This window comes from Cervus elaphus, chromosome 1 (assembly GCF_910594005.1).
Source record: "Cervus elaphus chromosome 1, mCerEla1.1, whole genome shotgun sequence".
Taxonomy (NCBI): Eukaryota; Metazoa; Chordata; class Mammalia; order Artiodactyla; family Cervidae; genus Cervus; species Cervus elaphus.
In genome coordinates this window covers 66,753,823-66,771,096 of record NC_057815.1, presented here as the reverse complement: position 1 = coordinate 66,771,096, position 17,274 = coordinate 66,753,823, and the positions used below count along the sequence as shown (strand labels likewise).

The window sequence follows — 17,274 nt, the reverse complement described above, 5'->3', positions numbered from 1 at the left end:
ATAAAGAATCTGCCTGCAGTGCAGGAGACCCAGATTCAGTCTCTGGGTCAGGAAGATCCCCTGGAGAAGAGAATAACAACCCACTCCAGTATTCTTGCCTGCAGAATTCCATGGACAGAGGAGCCTGGTGGGCTACAGTCCATGGGGTCACAAAGAGCCAGACACAACTGAGTGACGTGACTAACACTTGCTACTTTCCAGGGTACTAGCCCTTACCTCTTTACTCTGCTGATACTTTTTGGATTGGCAGCAGGATTGCTGGACAGATCTCTGGGGAACACCAGGTTCCATCCTTGAATCTAATAATAGTAGTTCTATTAGTAACTATTCGTTGAGTAACAAGATATACAAGATATGAACTGGGTGCTTTATATAGTTCATCTCATTTAAGCCTCCTAATATCTCACAAGATGGACATTATTGTTCAGTTTTATAGATGAAAAAACTGATGCAGGGAGGTTAACTGACTTTTCCAGAGTCACAGAGGATTTCATTACAGTTTTCCTGGGCTCCAAAGACTTCTCTGACCTCTATCACATCCTGAATGAGAGGAGGCTGAAATTAAAAATTCTTTATTTTGGCTCAGCTTGCTCTTTCCAAAATTAAACAAAACAAGGAGGGTAAGGATATTTTGTACAACATGGAGAATATAGCCAATATTTTATAATAACTACAAATGAACTATAACTTGAAAAATTATGACTCACTATATTATACACTTGTAACTTATATACTGTATTTCAATAAAAGAATAATAAAATAAGTTTTTTAAAATGAGGTGGTTTTTCCTCAAGATGCCTTAGAAGCTAGTAAAGGGCAGGGTTAAGCAAAATAGGTGTTCTCTTCCCCTCTAGTAAATGTCTGCTCAGGCCTATTTTATATATAAACTTCCAGGTGAGATTTTGTTTGAAGGGAGGGTTCTCCTGCCACACGCAGAGGGAGGTAAATGAACTGGTCAGGATGAACTCTGACCTTTCAGTTTCTTACATACTCTATCCTACAAATTGTAAGATTATCAATTTTGTGAAGACACATATATGCAATGACTGTGACTTTTGTGTATGTTACCTCTCCATGGACTTCCTACGTTAACCAGCGCAGATTGTAAGGAGAAAAAAGACACAAGTAAGGAGGTAGTTGCAGTAGTGAGACATGCTGTCTCAGAGGGATGTGCCACTCTATTCCAAGAACTTAACATAATAAATGGATGTACTTACAAACTGCTGTGGAATAAAGTGGACATAGGGGAAGGGAGCAAAGGGAATAAACTCTTCAGAGCTTGTTACCAGGAAAGCCTTCTCAGAGGTTAAGCATGGAACTAGGTCTTGAAGCACAAGGTGGAGTTCTCAGTTTCAGGTCTGGTTCTGCTGCTAATAACTGCAAGACACTGGGAGAGTCTTGCTTTCACTTCCTATCCAGGCTATGAGGGACTTATATGAGTTGTTCAGCAATTTCCCTTCCAGCTCTAACATTCTGGGCATTAATCTATAAATTTTCTTTAGCTCTCTTTCATTATAAAGCAACTGCCTAGCTCATACCCTTAATCTATTTCTTTTGCCTTTTGAAGTTTTCTATGCCCCTTTTTGGAATCCCTGGCCTTAATGAAAGGTTGAGAAACAAGGAAGGTGAGGTGAGCTCAGTATCCTTACTCAGAAACCCTCTCCTGCAGCGACTCTGTCAGTCCAGGTCTTCTTGCCCTAGGGCTCCTGACGTTCTTGGGCAAGACCAATAGGAAACTATGGAAAGCCTTTACACAAGGATCCTCCTGAAAGAGATTAAGGATAAGCCATGTGAGTTCGTTCCCTTTTCTCACTAAATAAGTTCATGCAATTTAATTTTCTATTAGTTGTTTATGATGATTCCTGTGTGTATGTGTGCTTAGTCTCTCAGTCATGTTCGACTCTTTGCGACCCCATGGAAGCCTAGCAGGCTTCTCTGTCCATGGGATCCTCCAGCCAAGAATACTGGAGCGGGTAGGCATTCCCTTCTCCAGAGGATCTTCCCGACCCAGGGATCAAACATGGGTCTTCTGCTTTGCAGGAAAATTCTTTATGGTCTGAATCACTAGGGAAACCCCCATTATGATTTGTAGTTAATGGAAATATAATTTAATACTTACATTAAATTGTACTTAGCCCTGAATGATATTTAGTATAGTATTTACATTAAGTTTCTTCTAGAAATTTAATTAGAAGAAGTGGAGTAGCCATCATAGTCAGAAAAAGAGTCCAAAATGCAGTACTTGGATGCGATCTCAAAAATGACAAAATGATCTCTGTTTGTTTCTAAGCAAACCATTCAATATCACGGTAATCCAAGTCTATGCCCCAACCAGTAATGCTGAAGAAGCTGAAGTTGAGTGGTTCTATGAAGACCTACAAGACCTTCTAGAACTAACACCCCCCAAAAATGTCCTTTTCATTATAGGGGACTGGAATGCAAAGGTAGGAAGTCAAGAGATACCTGGAGTAACAGGCAAATTTGGCCTTGGAGTACAAAATGAAGTACAAAATGGAGTACAAAGGCTAACAGAGTTTTGCCAAGAGAACGCACTGGTCAGAGCAAACACCCTCCTCCAACAACCCAAGAGAAGACTCTACACGTGGACATCACCAGACGGTCAATACCAAAATCAGATTGATTGTATTCTTTGTAGCCAGAGATGGAGAAGCTATATCCAGTCAGCAAAAACAAGACTGGGGGCTGAGTGTGCCTGAGATCATGAACTCCTTATTGCCAAATTCAGACTCAAGTTGAAAAAAGTAGGGAAAACCACTGGACCATTCAGGTGTGACCTAAATCAAATCCCTTACGTTTACACAGTGGAAGTAAGAAATAGACTCAAGGGATTTGATCTGATAGACAGAGTGCCTGAAGAACTATGGACAGAGGTTCGTGACACTGTACAGGAGGCAGAAATCAAGACCATCCCCAGGAAAACTACTAAAAGGCAAAATGGTTGCCTGAGGAGGCCTTACAAATAGCTGAGAAAAGAAAAGACATGAAAGGCAAAGGAGAAAAGGAGAGATATACCCACTTAAATGCAGAGTTCCAAAGAATAGCAAGGAGTGATAAGAAAGCCTTCCTCAGTGACCAATGCAAAGAAATAGAGGAAAACAATAGAATGGGAAAGACTAGAGATCTCTTCAAGAAAATTAGAGATATCAAGGGAACATTTCATGCAAAGGTGGGCACAATAAAGGACAGAAATGGTATGGACCTAACAGAAGCAGAAGATATTAAGAAGAGGTGGCAAGAAAACACAGAAGAACTATACAAAAAAGAGCTTCATGACCCAGATAACCATGATGGTATGATCACTCACCTAGAGCCAGACATCCTGGAATACAAAGTCAAGTGGGCCTTAGGAAGCATCACTACAAACAAAGCTAGTGGAGGTGATGGAATTCCAGTTGAGCTATTTCAAATCTTGAAAGATGATGCTGTGAAAGTGCTGCACTCAATATGCCAGCAAATTTGGAAAACTCAGCAGTGGCCACAGGCCTGGAAAAGATCAGTTTTCATTCCAGTCCCAAAGAAAGGCAATGCCAAAGACTGCTCAAACTACCGCACAATTGAACTTATCTCACACGCTAGTAAAGTAATGCTCAAAATTCTCCAAGCAAGGCTTCAACAGTACATGAACCTTCAACTTTGAGATGTTCAAGCTGGATTTAGAAAAGGCAGAGGAACCAGAGATCAAATTGCCAGCATCCATTAGATCATAGAAAAAGCAAGAGAGTTCCAGAAAAACATCTGCTTTATTGACTATGCCAAAGCCTTTGACTGTGTGGATCACAACAAACTGTGGAAAATTCTGAAAGAGATGGGAATACCAGACCACCTGACTTGCCTCCTGAGAAATTTGTATGCAGGTCAAGAAGCAACAGTTAGAACTGAACATGGGACAACAGACTGGTTCCAAATAGGAAAAGGAGTATGTCAAGGCTGTATATTGTCACCCTGCTTATTTAACTTATATGCAGAGTACATCATGAGAAATGCTGGGCTAGATGAAACACAAGCTGGAATCAAGATTGTCGGGGGAAATATCAATAACCTCAAATATGCAGATGACACCACCCGTATGGCAGAAAGTGAAAAAGGACTAACGAGCCTCTTGATGAAAGTGAAAGAGGAAAGTGAAAAAGTTGGCTTAAAGCTCAACATTCAGAAAACTAAGATCATGGCATTTGGCCCCATCACTTCATGGAGAATAGATGGGGAAACAATGGAAACAGTGAGAGACTTTATTTTGGGGGGCTCCAAAATCACTGCAGATGGTGACTGCAGTCATGAAATTAAAAGATGCTTGCTCCTTGGCAGGAAAGTTATGACCAACCTAGACAGCATGTTAAAAAGCAGAGTCATTACTTTGCTAACAGAGGTCTGTCTAGTCAAAGCTATTGTTTTTCCAGTAGTCATGTATGAATGTGAGAGTTGGACTATAAAGAAAGCTGAGTGCCGAAGAATTGATGCCTTTGAACTGTGGTGTTGGAGAAGACTCTTGAGAGTCCCTTGGACTGCAAGGAGATCTAACCAGTCCATCCTAAAGGAAATCAGTCTTGAATATTCATTGCAAGGACTGATGCTGAAGCTGAAACTCCAATACTTTGGCCATCTCATGGGGAGAACTGACTCATTGCAAAAGACCCTGATGCTGGGAAAGATTGAAGGCAGGAGTAGAAGGGGTCGACAGAGGATGAGATGGTTGGATGGCATCACCAACTTGATGGCCATGAATTTGAGTAAGCTCTGGGAGTTGGAGATGGACAGGAAAGCCTGGCATGTTGCAGTCCATGGGGTCACAAATAGTCAGACACGACTGAGTGACATAACTGAACTTAATTTATATTAAATTATAATTTCCCTGAATACAGCTGAAAATGGATGGGCTTTGATAAAGGACTGGAAGAGCTTTTGCCTATGCTGTATAGGTTCTCATTGGAATGATTTCTATTGCTTAATGTAGTGGGGAGAGCTCCTGCTTGAAGTCAGAAGACTTGAACTTGAATCCTGGCTCTGCCTGTATCTAAAAACTTCAACTGATTTTACTTTGAAAGCCTCAGTTTCCTCCTCTGTAAAGTAGGAAAAACAATACCTACCTATCTATGACTTGTCTGTGAGATTTTAAGGAAATAAGTGATCTCTAAGAACTTTTAAAATGAGAACACAGCTAGTCAGGAGTGGTGCTGGATCAGTGATTAGGCTGACTTCTTGTCCTGGAGTTAACTGCTTGGGCAGGCTGAGGGCTCAGGGGAGGTCAGGAGGTTGATGAGGTTAGCAACTTTACTAGTGCTGATCCATTCTTTTTTGTGTGTTTTGAAGGTTGCTCCCTGGCATTTGGAGGCAGAATTGGCATGCTTCCTGGACTTGTACTTCTCAAATAATCATAAGGTTTGGGGATAGGAATGGAAGAAGTCTAGAGCTTGGGGAAAAAGGATACCTGGGTAGAGATGACACCCTCTTATGCCCCATACACTGCAGAGTTGTTTCTCGTGTGGGTGGGTTAGTAATAATAGCTATCTCTTATTAACTTGTGGAATAAAAATAGAGCTTCCCTCGTGGCTCAGACAGTAAAGAATCTGCCTGCAATGTGGGGAGACCCAGGTTCGATCCCTGGGTCAGGAAAATCCCCTGATGGGAATGCCTACCCACTCTAGTATTCTTGCCTGGAGAATTCCATGGACAGAGGAGCCTGGCAGGCTATAGTCCATGGGGTCGGAGAGAGTCAGACACGACTGAGCAACTTTCACTTATTAACAGATGGTTGGATGGCGTCACTGACTTGATGGACATGAGTTTGAGCAAGCTCCAGGAGTTGGTCATGTACACGGAAGACTGGCATGCTGCAGTCTGTGGGGTTGCAAAAAGGCGGACACAACTGAATGGCTGAACTGAACTTATTGACACTAATGGTTGCTCTTTGTTGAGCATCCTTTGTCAGCCACATGCAGTGTTTGGAAACTTTCCTAGTGTTCCTGACATTGGAAGAGAGCAAACTCCGCCTGAAAGTAGCCCAGAGAGTTAAACTTTATTTGAAGTCTGTTTGAAGTTTATCTTCAAAATTCATAAGAATTTTACCTTAAATCACCTTTATATAGTCATAGTTATTTTCTTTAAAATGAATACTTTAAGTTGTTTGGTAGTTTTTTGTGTTTGGTGAAAAAAATTAGCATTTCAAGAAAGTGCATCCTGTTTATTCAATGCTTTCATGTACCCTCTAGCTCATTGTTGAGTAACCACAAAGGCTCCTTTATCCAGTTTGAGAGCTATGTTGTCATTATTTTATTTAATCCTTATTAAAATATCTAAGTTTTGATAGTTGTAGATATAAGTCAAGAAAGATGGAAAGACTTGTCCCTGTCACAGAGCCAGAGCATGATAGAGCCAGAATCACATCTAAGTTTGGATGCTCCATGTTAAGCACTGAACTACATGTTGTCTATGTTATTTACTGCCTTATGCTTGTTTATATTTTTGTAACCCTCACTGCTCTCGGGGCTTCTCTTGTGGCTCAGCTGGTAAAGAATCCGCCTGCAATGTGGGAGACCTGGGTTTGATCCCTGTGTTGGAAGATCCTCTGGAGAAAGGAAAGGCTACCCACTCCAGTATTCTGGGCTAGAGAATTCCGTGAACTGTATAGTCCATGGGGTCTCAGAGAGTCTGACGCTACTGAGGGGCTTTCACTTTCACTGTTCTCGCAGGCACTCACTGTGTCCTCAGTGTTTAACCCGGTGCCTAACACAGAGTAAACTCTGAGTATTGACTGACTGAACGAATAAATGACTAAAGCATCAGGTCCCTAATAATGAAACCTTTTCAGAGATCTGTCAAGTGTCTGGCAGATTGAGCTCAGAGTTTAGAATAAACATTTTCGTTCTGAGACTCTCCTTCTAAAGCAGTGATTCAGTTAATGCTAAGCCAGTTCTTCTACACAGAAAAGAATATTTGTAGAGAATTCTAGATAAACAAGACTGTCCAGGAACTTCTGTTCTCCCCTCCCTTCCCAGACATTTCTCCTGAGCTTGAGAAAGCAGTACCCCAATTCACCTGTGACTCACTGACAGCTCCTAAGCCATCAGGAAAGTTATCTCAGAATTAGGTGGGTTTTTTTGTTTGTTTCCTTACCCTCTCATACATACACTCATACACACTCTCTCTTCTCCTTCCGTGTACCCATCCATCCCTGATCAGTACCATCAAGTACAGGTGTATTGTGGACAAAGCTTGAGAGTCATTGTCATAATGTTGTTGTTTTCTTAATGGCAGCTGGTTGTGAGTAGTCTGTGCATACTTTGGGAGATTGGTGAACCTCTAGTGCTAACTTGTCTTTTCTTCCAGAATGTATTGCCTGGAGCTCCTAGGAGAATTTCTCTTCTAAAAACCCACTGGCATTGCCCATTGATCTGAAGCATTTGGAATCTAGTCCTTCCTTAAAGAGAAATCTGTAGAAACCTCTTAGTAGTTGCTTTTAGGGGGATTTTGGAGGGTGGGGTGGGAAGGATTGTTTTTTGTTTTGTTTATTTAAAAGATTTAAGCAAGATGATATCCTGATAGAGTGGCTCTCTTCTTAGGATTGGAGAGACTTTTCACAAAAGGTAGCCAATTGTGCATTTTCAAAGGTTTATACCTTGTAGCAGTGCCATCAAAGTGTCCTCACCAAGCCTAAGAATTTGTTAGAAATGCAAATTCTTGGGCCCTACCCCAGATCTACTGAATTACAAACTCCAGAGCTTCCCCAGGACTCTGTGTTTTCACAAGCTCCCTAGGTGATTCTGATGCTCAAATCTGCCATTTAGTTAAATGTTTAATAAATAGTTTTTTTTGTTTTTTCCCAATTCAGTGAGCTTGTCTGGGAATCTTGCCATCGTAAATGTCATAATTCCTCCAGGAAGTACCTTTTGGGTTCTGAACAGCTGTAGAAACAAAGGCCATGTGTTAGCTTGGAGACATGTCAGCTATGGCACCTGTGTCAGCTGTGACGGGAGTGGTTGGCCCCCTCCCAGACAGGTTGGAAGGTCTATGAGCAAGCTGTTCGAAACTCTGAACAGAGGAATAGAAGCTACAGTTTTCAGGAAGATGGCCAACAAGTCTACCTTTCCCCTGTGCATCTTAGGAAAACTAAATAATTGGCCCAAAAAAATGGCTTTAAAAGGACATATGTTGGGTGAGGTCAAAGGTGTGATTACTTGAAAATTGCTCAGCTGGTGGAGAAGGTACTTGAATCTAAGTGTCTAAATCAGATTTTTGCTGTTACCGCTCTCAGCAGGAAAAGAGGCAGAAAAATCAATAGCCCTTGGTCTTGTTTAAGCTACAGAACCACACTTCTTGTTATCTCCAAAGGCCTCTGGCTGCCAGAGAGAGAAGCTTGGGCCATCACTGTCACAACAAATGCTGCCAGGATTGTAAGTTTCTCCTTAGTTCTTTGAACTCTCTCATCTTAGACTTGCATGGCAGGGAGCCTGAAATCTTTGTGGCCCATGAGATAAGTGGGGGTGAACAGCCAAGACCTATCTCCAGACCTTCCTTCCCTTTACCCTCCTTAGGATGGTCCCTGAGCTGGGAGAACTCAATTCAGAAGTGCAGACATGAGAGGTAGGCAGGTCCAATAGAGTTGGTCTGTTCTGAGCAACTCTGTTGTGATTTAGGTTACTGACAGTTCTGCGTTTCCTGAGGAACATGGAGGCTTTGAAGAAGTAGACTGAGTAATTGATCTTATTATAATCATTTTCATCATTTGTGTACCCATTCTCTGCCAACTGCAATGCCAGGTGTTTCTGATATAGCTTAATGATTGACTCCCTAATTTTGAATCTTATTAGCTCTATCTCACAAAGTAGTGCTCAAAATTCTCCAAGCAAGGCTTCAACAGTATGTGAACCGTGAAATTCCAGATCTTCAAGCTGGATTTAGAAAAGGCAGAGGAACCAGAGATCAAATTGCCAACATCTTGCTGGATCATCGAAAAAGCAAGAGTTCCAGAAAAACATCTACTTCTGCTTTATTGACTACAGCAAGGCCTTTGACTGTGTGGATCATAACAAACTGTGGAAAATTCTTAACGAGATGGGACTGCCAGACCACCTGACCTGCCTCCTGAGAAATCTGTATGCAGGTCAGTTAGAACTGGACATGGAACAACAGACTGGTTCCAAATCAGGAAAGGAGGACATCAAGGTTGTATGTTGTCACCCTGTTTATTTAACTTATATGCAGAGTACATTATGCAAAATGCTGGGCTGGCTGAAGCATAAGCTGGAATCACGATTGCTGGGAGAAATATCAATAACCTCAGATACACAGATGATAACAACCCTTATGGCAGAAAGTGAAGAGGAACTAAAGAGCCTCTTGATGAAAGTGAAAGAGGAGAGTGAAAAAGTTGGCTTAAAACTCAACATTCAGAAAACTAAGATCATGGCATCTGGTCCCATCACTTCATGGCAAATAGATGGGGAAACAATGGAAATAGTGAGAGATTTTATTTTTGGGGGCTCCAAAATCACTGCAGATGGTTACTGCAGCCATGAAATTAAAAGATGCTTCCTCCTTGGAAGAAAAGCTATGACCAACTTAGACATCATAATATAAAGCAGAGACATTACTTTACCAACAAAGGTCCATCTAGTCAAAGCTATGGTTTTTCCAGTAGTCATGTATGGATGTGAAAGTTGGACTATAGAGAAAGCTGAGCACCAAAGAATTGATGTTTTTGAATTGTGGTGTTGGAGAAGACTCTTGAGAGTCTCTTGGACTGCAAGGAGATGCAACCAGTCCATCCTAAAGGAGATTAGTCCTGAGTGTTCATTGGAAGGACTGATGCTGAAGCTGAAACTCCAATACTTTGGCCACCTCATGTAAAGAACTGACTCATTGGAAAAGACCCTGATTCTTGGAAAGCTTGAAGGTGGAAGGAGAACGGCATGACAGAGGATGAGATAGTTGGATGGTATCACCAATGCAATGGACATGAGTTTGAGTAAACTCCAGGAGTTGGTGATGGACAGGGAGGCCTGGCATGCTGCAGTCCACGGGGTCACAAAGAGTTGGACACAACTGAGCAACTGAACTGAACTGAGCTCTATCATTTGATTACTCTGTACCACGTATAAATGCCTGACGATGCTACTGGAAGACTTGACTAATGGTAGTTTAAACAAATAAAAGTGTATTTTTCTCACATAAAAAAAAGTCTGGAGGTCAGTGGCAGATGGCATTGATTTATCAGTCCTGTGATTCCAAGACTGGTATCCCCTGAATCTTTTGGCTTTTCCCACTTGTTTTAGGATGACTGCTATAGTTGTAGGCATCACCTCTGTGACCGAGGTAGAAAAAAGGTGATGGAATATTGAAATACTTGTCCTTTTACTAGAAAAACAATGGCTTTCCCACAATTCCTTCAGGAGACTATGTGTATATTTCCTTGATCAGAACTGGGCCACTTGGCTAGTCCTAAGGAATAGGAAGGCTGAGAAAGCAGGTAGTTTTCCAGCCTCAGGAGGGCAGAGGGGGCTGGAAATGGGCACTGAGTTATCCAGCCCATGGTCTACCAAAATGACCTGGATGTGTAAGTTAGCTTCTCTAGTTGGTTTCCTCATCTATAAGATAAAGGTAATAGTGGAAACTACCTCATGAAGGGGTTATGAAAATTAAAGAGATCAATGTAAAGTATTCATTAGCATGATACTTGACACACAGTAAGTAATAGTATTATTTTTATTGCTAGTGTTATTATCACCTCAACTCTGCAAAGTTATTATTGTTACATTTTACATGAGGAAGCCAAAGCTCAGTAAGTGGAAATAATAGTTTGCCTCCTGCTTGCTTAGGCAGCACATATACTAAAATTGGAACAATACGGAGATTAGCATGGTGCCTACGCAAGGATGACATTCAAATTTGTGAAGCCTTCCATATTTTTTTAAAAAGATAGTTTGCCTAAATTCACAGAATTCGAAATGATGAAACATACTAGAACCCATATCTGAATCTAAAGTCCATGCTCCTTTTTCTGCAAGAGTGGCGGTTGAGTCAGCAGAGAAATGGTGGTTAGCTGTTAAGTCCCTTTTGGCCAGACTCATGGCCTCAGCCATATAGGCTGTGTGATTAGGGAAGGAGGGAGGCTAAAAAATAGAGTAGATTTGCACCTCCTAGAATAATGGAAATAAAAACAAAAATAAACAAGTGGGACCTAATTAAACTTAAAAACTTTTGCACAGCAAAGGAAACGGTAAACAAGGTGAAAAGATGACCCTCAGAATGGGAGAAATTAATAGCAAATGAAACAACTGGCAAAGGATTAATTTCCAAAATATACAAGCAGCTCATACAACCCAGTACCAGAAAAACAAACAATCCAGTCCAAAAGTGGGCAAAAGACCTAAACAGACATTTCTCCAAAGAAGACATACAGATGGCTGATAAGCACATGAAGAGATGCTCAGTGTTGCTCATTATTAGAGAAATGCAAATCAAAACTACAATGAAGATATCACCTCACACCAATCAGAATGGCCATTATCAAAAAATTCACAAGCAACAAGTGCTGGAGAAGGTGTGGAGAAAAAGAGAACCCTCTTGCACTGCTGGTGGGAATGTAAATTAATACAGCTACTATGAAAGACAGTGTAGAGATTCCTTTAAAAAACTAAGAGTAAAACTGCCATATGACCCAGCAATCCCACTTCTAGGCTTATACCCTGAGGAAACAAAAACTGAAAAAGATACATGTATCCCAGTGTTTGGAGCACTATTTATACTAGCTAGGACATGGAAGCAACCTAGATGTCCATCAACAGATAAATAGATAAAGAAACTGTGGTGGGGGGGTGTGTTAGTTGCTCAGTCATCGATCCGACTCTCTGTGACCCCATGGACTGTAGCCCACTAGGCTCCTCTAAGAAGCTGTGGTACATATATACAATGGAATACTACTCAGCCATAAAAAGGAACACATTTGAGTCAGTTTTAATGAGGTGAATGAACCTAGAGCCTATTATACAGAGTGAAGTCAGTCAGAAAGAGAAAAACAAATATCGTATATTAACACATACATATGGAATCTAGAAAGATGGAACTGATGAACCTGTTGACAGGGCAGCAATTGAGATGCAGACATAGAAAACAGACTTATGGACAAGGGCAGGGAAGAGGAAGGAGAGGGTGAGATGAGTGGAGAGAGTAGCATGGAAGTGTACACCCTACCATATGTAAAATATAGATAACCAATGGAAATTTGCTCTATGACTCAGGGAACTCAAACTCGGGCTCTGCAATAACCTAGAGGGGTAGGAAAGGGTAGGAGGTGGGAGGGGGATTCAAGAGGAAGGGGACAGACGTACACCTGTGGCTAATTCATGTTGATATATGGCAGAAATCAAACCAAATATTGTAAAGCAATCATCAATCAATTGAAAAAGAAAGTATGTTTGGACAGTGAGAACACAAACAGAAGCCTCTGCTGGGACATATAAAGACCAAGAGAAATATGACCAAAGAGATCATCATTGGATTGATACTAGATCCACAATATTGAGGGATGAGTACTTGAGAAAAATGGAAATATAATTTGATAAGAGCTTTAAGAAAAGCCAGTTATAAGAGTAGCTAGAGGGACTTCCCTGATGGTCCAGGGGTTAAGAATTCACCTGCCAATGCAGGGGACATGGGTTCGATTCCATGGGATCTTCCTAGGAAGATCCTACATACCTCTGTGACTAAGCCCATGGGCCACAACTACTGAACCTGATGCCCTAGAGCCTGTGCTCCACAACTGGAGATGCCACCACAGTGAGAGGCCTGCACACTGCAATGGGGCAGGAGCCCCCACCTGAAACTAGAGAAAGCTCAAGCCCAGAAACGAAGACCCATTGCAATAAAAAAAATAAAGAGTAGCCAGAAGGGACCCCTAATCAGGTCTGGAGAGATGAAGATTATGGGAGACTTCTTAAAGAAGGGAATAAAGTGAAGGGCAAGGGAAGGACAATCCGAGCACTGGGGGTAGCCTGAATAGTGATAGTTGAATGGAGTATGCTAGAATAGTTGTGTGTTCGGTATTGGTGAAGTACCAGGCCAAGATTGGCAAAAGAGGAAATAATAGGAGCCAGAATTGGAGAGTCTTTATGTCTTGCTAAGAAAATTTGTAACTTAATCCTTAGCAATAACCTTTATCCTTGTTTGAATACTTGTTTGAAACTTTATCTTTGACCACCAGAGTAGCAATTTTGAAAGATCTCTCTGGATGAAGATGGATGGATTGGAGAGAGAGAAAATAGAGGTCAGAAGATAAGTTAGGAGGCCCTAAAAATAGTTTGGTCAACTGATGTGATCAAGGAGTGGTATTTGGGATGGAGAGGAGAGGACATCTTTGAGACATTTTTAGATGGAACAGTGGCTTACATTCAGTAGACATTTAATATGTGTGGAATATAAATTAGTAAGTTAGGACTGGATGTTGGATTTGGGCAATAAGAGAAAGGAGGAATCTGGAATTATCTCAAGTTTCCTCTGGCTTAGGTGACAAGTTTGCACAGTTATGCCTTTTTCACTGAGTTCTTGGCAGTACTGAGGCCAATGTGTGTCCTTTAAGATGTTTCTCAGATAATTTTCTCATAACACTTGAGGAATCTGCTTTTAATCTAGTGCTGGGATCCTCTGAGCCACCAGGGAAGCCCTCTAAATTTAATACAACTTGGTAATTACATGGCAAGGTGGTGCTAGTCTCATTTTACAGATTTGGAAACTGAGGTACAGAGTAGTTAAGTAACTTGCCTGGAATCATTCACCTACTCAGAGTTGAGAGAGATTCTTTTCTCTATGGCATGTAAAGCTCTTGGACTTCCCCTTGTGATTTCAACTGATTATAGGCCACAATAAAACAAACCATAAAATTTAGAAGATTGGATTGATCTGGTTACTCAGCTGTTAAGATGAGGCCATGAGTTAATTGTAAATCAGTGCAACTTCTAATTCAATCCAACAGACTGTACAGTATCATTTTCGTTACACAAAGAATGGTCTACTGATCCCTCCTTTGTGTTAAGAGGAAAAAAATTAAAACTCATAGAGACAGTCCACCATTTCCCTACCTTTCTTTTTCTTTATCAGATCTGGTTTCAGTCTTAACTGTCACTAAGATAACCATGAGCAAATTACTTATTTTTGCAGAGCCTCAGTTTTCTCACCTCTAAAAATATGGGAGATGTTCATTTAATAGTGCTGTTAGTATTATTTTTCAAATGCAGAAAGAGATTCAGGATTTGATAAGGATTATAAGTGCTTTGCCCAGGTCACATAGTAATTTAGTGGCATCTCTAAATAAGAAATGTGTTGAAATGGAAGCATTTTCTGGGGATCCTTGAGCTGAGACATGGTTCATAATTTAGTTTATTGGAAAACCCAGTCCTGATCCAGAGACAGTACATTGTCTCTTTTTTCTAGACCTCTACACATTATTTTTCAACAAAAATGAGATTATATGCTATGTTCTGTCCTGTAACACCTTAGTTTGTTTAAGGAATTATGAATTGTGTCATTTAGATTTGTTTTAGATAATGCTGTTAGTCGACATTGAGGTTGCTTTAACTTTCACTATTCATCAATAGCACAAAACAGAAATAACAGACTGAAAATAATGGAGAAATAAAAATGCAAAAAAGTGTGGGGACACTGATATTTACCCATTTTTAAAGAGACAAAAATGCTTTAAGAGGAGGAGCTAAGATGGTGGAGGAATAGGACAGGGAGACCACTTTCTCCCCCACAAGTTCATCGAAAGAACATTTGAACGCTGAGCAAACTCCACAAAAATGCTTTAAAATGCACAAAAGGTATTCAAAGCATAATAACTACCTGTATTCAAAGGCATCACTGACTCAATGGACATGAGTTTGAGCAAGCTCAGGGAGTTGGTGATGAACCGGGAAACCTGGCGTGCTGCAGTCCATGGGGTCACAAAGAGTCGGACACGACTGAACGACTGAACTGAAAGCATAATGACTGGTTCAATGTTTCTACAAAAAAACACACTAAGATGGCTTTTGACTAGCCTCTGCTTGGCCAAATGGCGATAGGTCTACTCATCTGGAGCCATGTAAGGGAAAGGGAAAAGCAGGAGTGAGGGACATGATTGAAGACTGAGAAGCTTTTCATTAAGTAGTCTTAAAATCTACAGGCAAATGCAACCATTTTCAAAAGTGGTAGGGGACTAAAGCACTTACCGCTCTGTGCCAAGTATTTATGCTAGGTATTTTGCATGCTCCCTCTGTTAATTTTGAATCCACACTTGCCTCCCTTCAGAGCCCCTGTTGTTCCTACTGGATTATGATGGCTACCATAGGACGTCCAGAGCAGGAAACTCCTCCTGACTGTCAGTAGGAATATTGAGATGGGTGTCTACAAAGCAAGTTCAGGACTTCCCTGCTTTCTTCCCTAGCTACTCACATGCAGATATAGGAGAAGGAAAGAGGCACTGGTCCCAACATAAAGTGTTGTTGTTGTTCAGTCGCTCAGTTGTGTCCAACTCTTTGAGACCCCATGGGCTACAGCATACCAGGCTTCCCTGTCCTTCACTATCTCCCAGAGTTTGCTCAAACTCATATCCATTGAGTCAGTGATGTCATCCAGTCATTTCATCCTCTGTCACCCCCTTCTCCTCTTGCCCTCAATCTTTCCTAGCATCAGGGTCTTTTCCAGTGAGTCAGCTCTTTGCATCAAGTGGCCAGAGTATTAGAGCTTCAGCATCAGTCCTTCCAATGAATATTCAGGGTTGATTTCCTTTAGGATTGACTGGTTTGCTCTCCTTGCTGTCTAAGGGACTCTCAGGAGTCTTCTCCAGCACCACAGTTCAAAAGCATCAGTTCTTTGGTGCTTAGTCTTCTTTATGGTCCGACTCTTAAATCCGTACATGACTCAAAAAACATACAACAAACAAATAAATTATTGTCTATTTTTTTAAATACCAAAACAGAGGCTCTGAGAGTTGATTTGCCTAAAGTCACAGAGCTAATAAGTAAAAGAGCTGGGATTTGAATCTAGGTCTACCTATAAATGAAACTCCTGCTGTCTCTAAAACACTGTGCAGTTTGTCTCAATTTGACACCTCCTCTAAACGTCCACAACAGTGTTACTTGTTTGTTTGTTTTTTCCCCAATTATTTTTATTAGTTGGAGGCAAATTACAATATTGTAGTGGTTTTTGCCATACATTGACATGAATCAGCCATAGATTTACATGTGTTCCCCATCCTGAATCCCCCTCCCACGTCCCTCCCCATCCCATCCCTCTGGGTCATCCCAGTGCACCAGCCCGGAGCACTTGTCTCATGCATCCAGCCTGGACTGGCGATATGTTTCACACTTGATAATATACATGTTTCGATGCTGTTCTCTCAGATCATCCCACCCTCGCCTTCTCCCATGGAGTCCAAAAGTCTGTTCTGTACATCTGTGACTCTTTTTCTGTCTTGCATTTAGGGTTATCGTTACCATCTTTCTAAATTCCATATATATGCGTTAGTATACTGTATTGGTGTTTATCTTTCTGGCTTACTTCACTCTGTATAATGGGCTCCAGTTTTATCCATCTCATAAAAATATGGAACGCTTCACGAATTTGCATGTCATCCTTGCGCAGGGGCCATGCTAATCTTCTCTGTATCATTCCAATTTTAGTATATGTGCTGCGGAAGCAAGCACAACAGTGTTACTTGTTTGAATCAACACTAGGGGAAGGTACATGGTCTGAACAAAAATAACACTCTACCTAAAAGTCTCTCTTGTAACTAACTCAGAATTGCAGCAGCCTCTCCAATCCAGAAGCCAGACCAAATTGGAGGGAAAGGGAGTCAGGTTAGTTGCTAAAATTCTTTTTGTTCTTCTTCCCAGTTGTCCTACAGCTCTTTGTATTTTCCTCTTTGACAGCCTTTTTGGGAAGACACCGAATACCAGTGTTACTTAAATGTCTTTCTCATAGAGGAAAAGAGTTCATAGAGGGCAAAGATTGTCTTTTCATTTTGCATTTATTGTAGTACCTAAAGCATAATAAGTGGTAAAGTACTTATTTATTTAATTGAATTGACCATAGCTTGTTTATTAGCTCACTTTTGAAGGCAATCACTCAGGTATTAACTTTTAATATATATACAATTCCAAAAAGGTTGAATTTCTGGCCTTCTAGCCCACAGCTAATTCAAGCACTGGGAAAGGGCTAGCTAAGAAAGTCTAAAAGGTTGCAGGCTTCAGGATGATAAAATGAATGTAAGAGTGTTAACTA

The 17,274-nt window shown here is 41.0% G+C and overlaps 1 protein-coding gene, 1 non-coding gene and 1 pseudogene across 5 annotated transcripts in view; 2 read left to right on the top strand and 1 right to left on the bottom strand.

Moving 5' to 3' along the window:
* FAM168A (family with sequence similarity 168 member A) overlaps window positions 1–17,274 on the top strand; it is a 213,055-nt gene that overhangs the window by 148,550 nt on the left and 47,231 nt on the right. The gene's annotated exons all lie outside the window — the stretch shown is intronic.
* On the top strand, window positions 10,825–10,924 carry LOC122703611 (annotated as a pseudogene).
* On the bottom strand, window positions 16,591–16,697 carry LOC122703880. Its single transcript, XR_006343639.1, has one exon. It is a non-coding gene; the product is annotated as a U6 spliceosomal RNA (small nuclear RNA).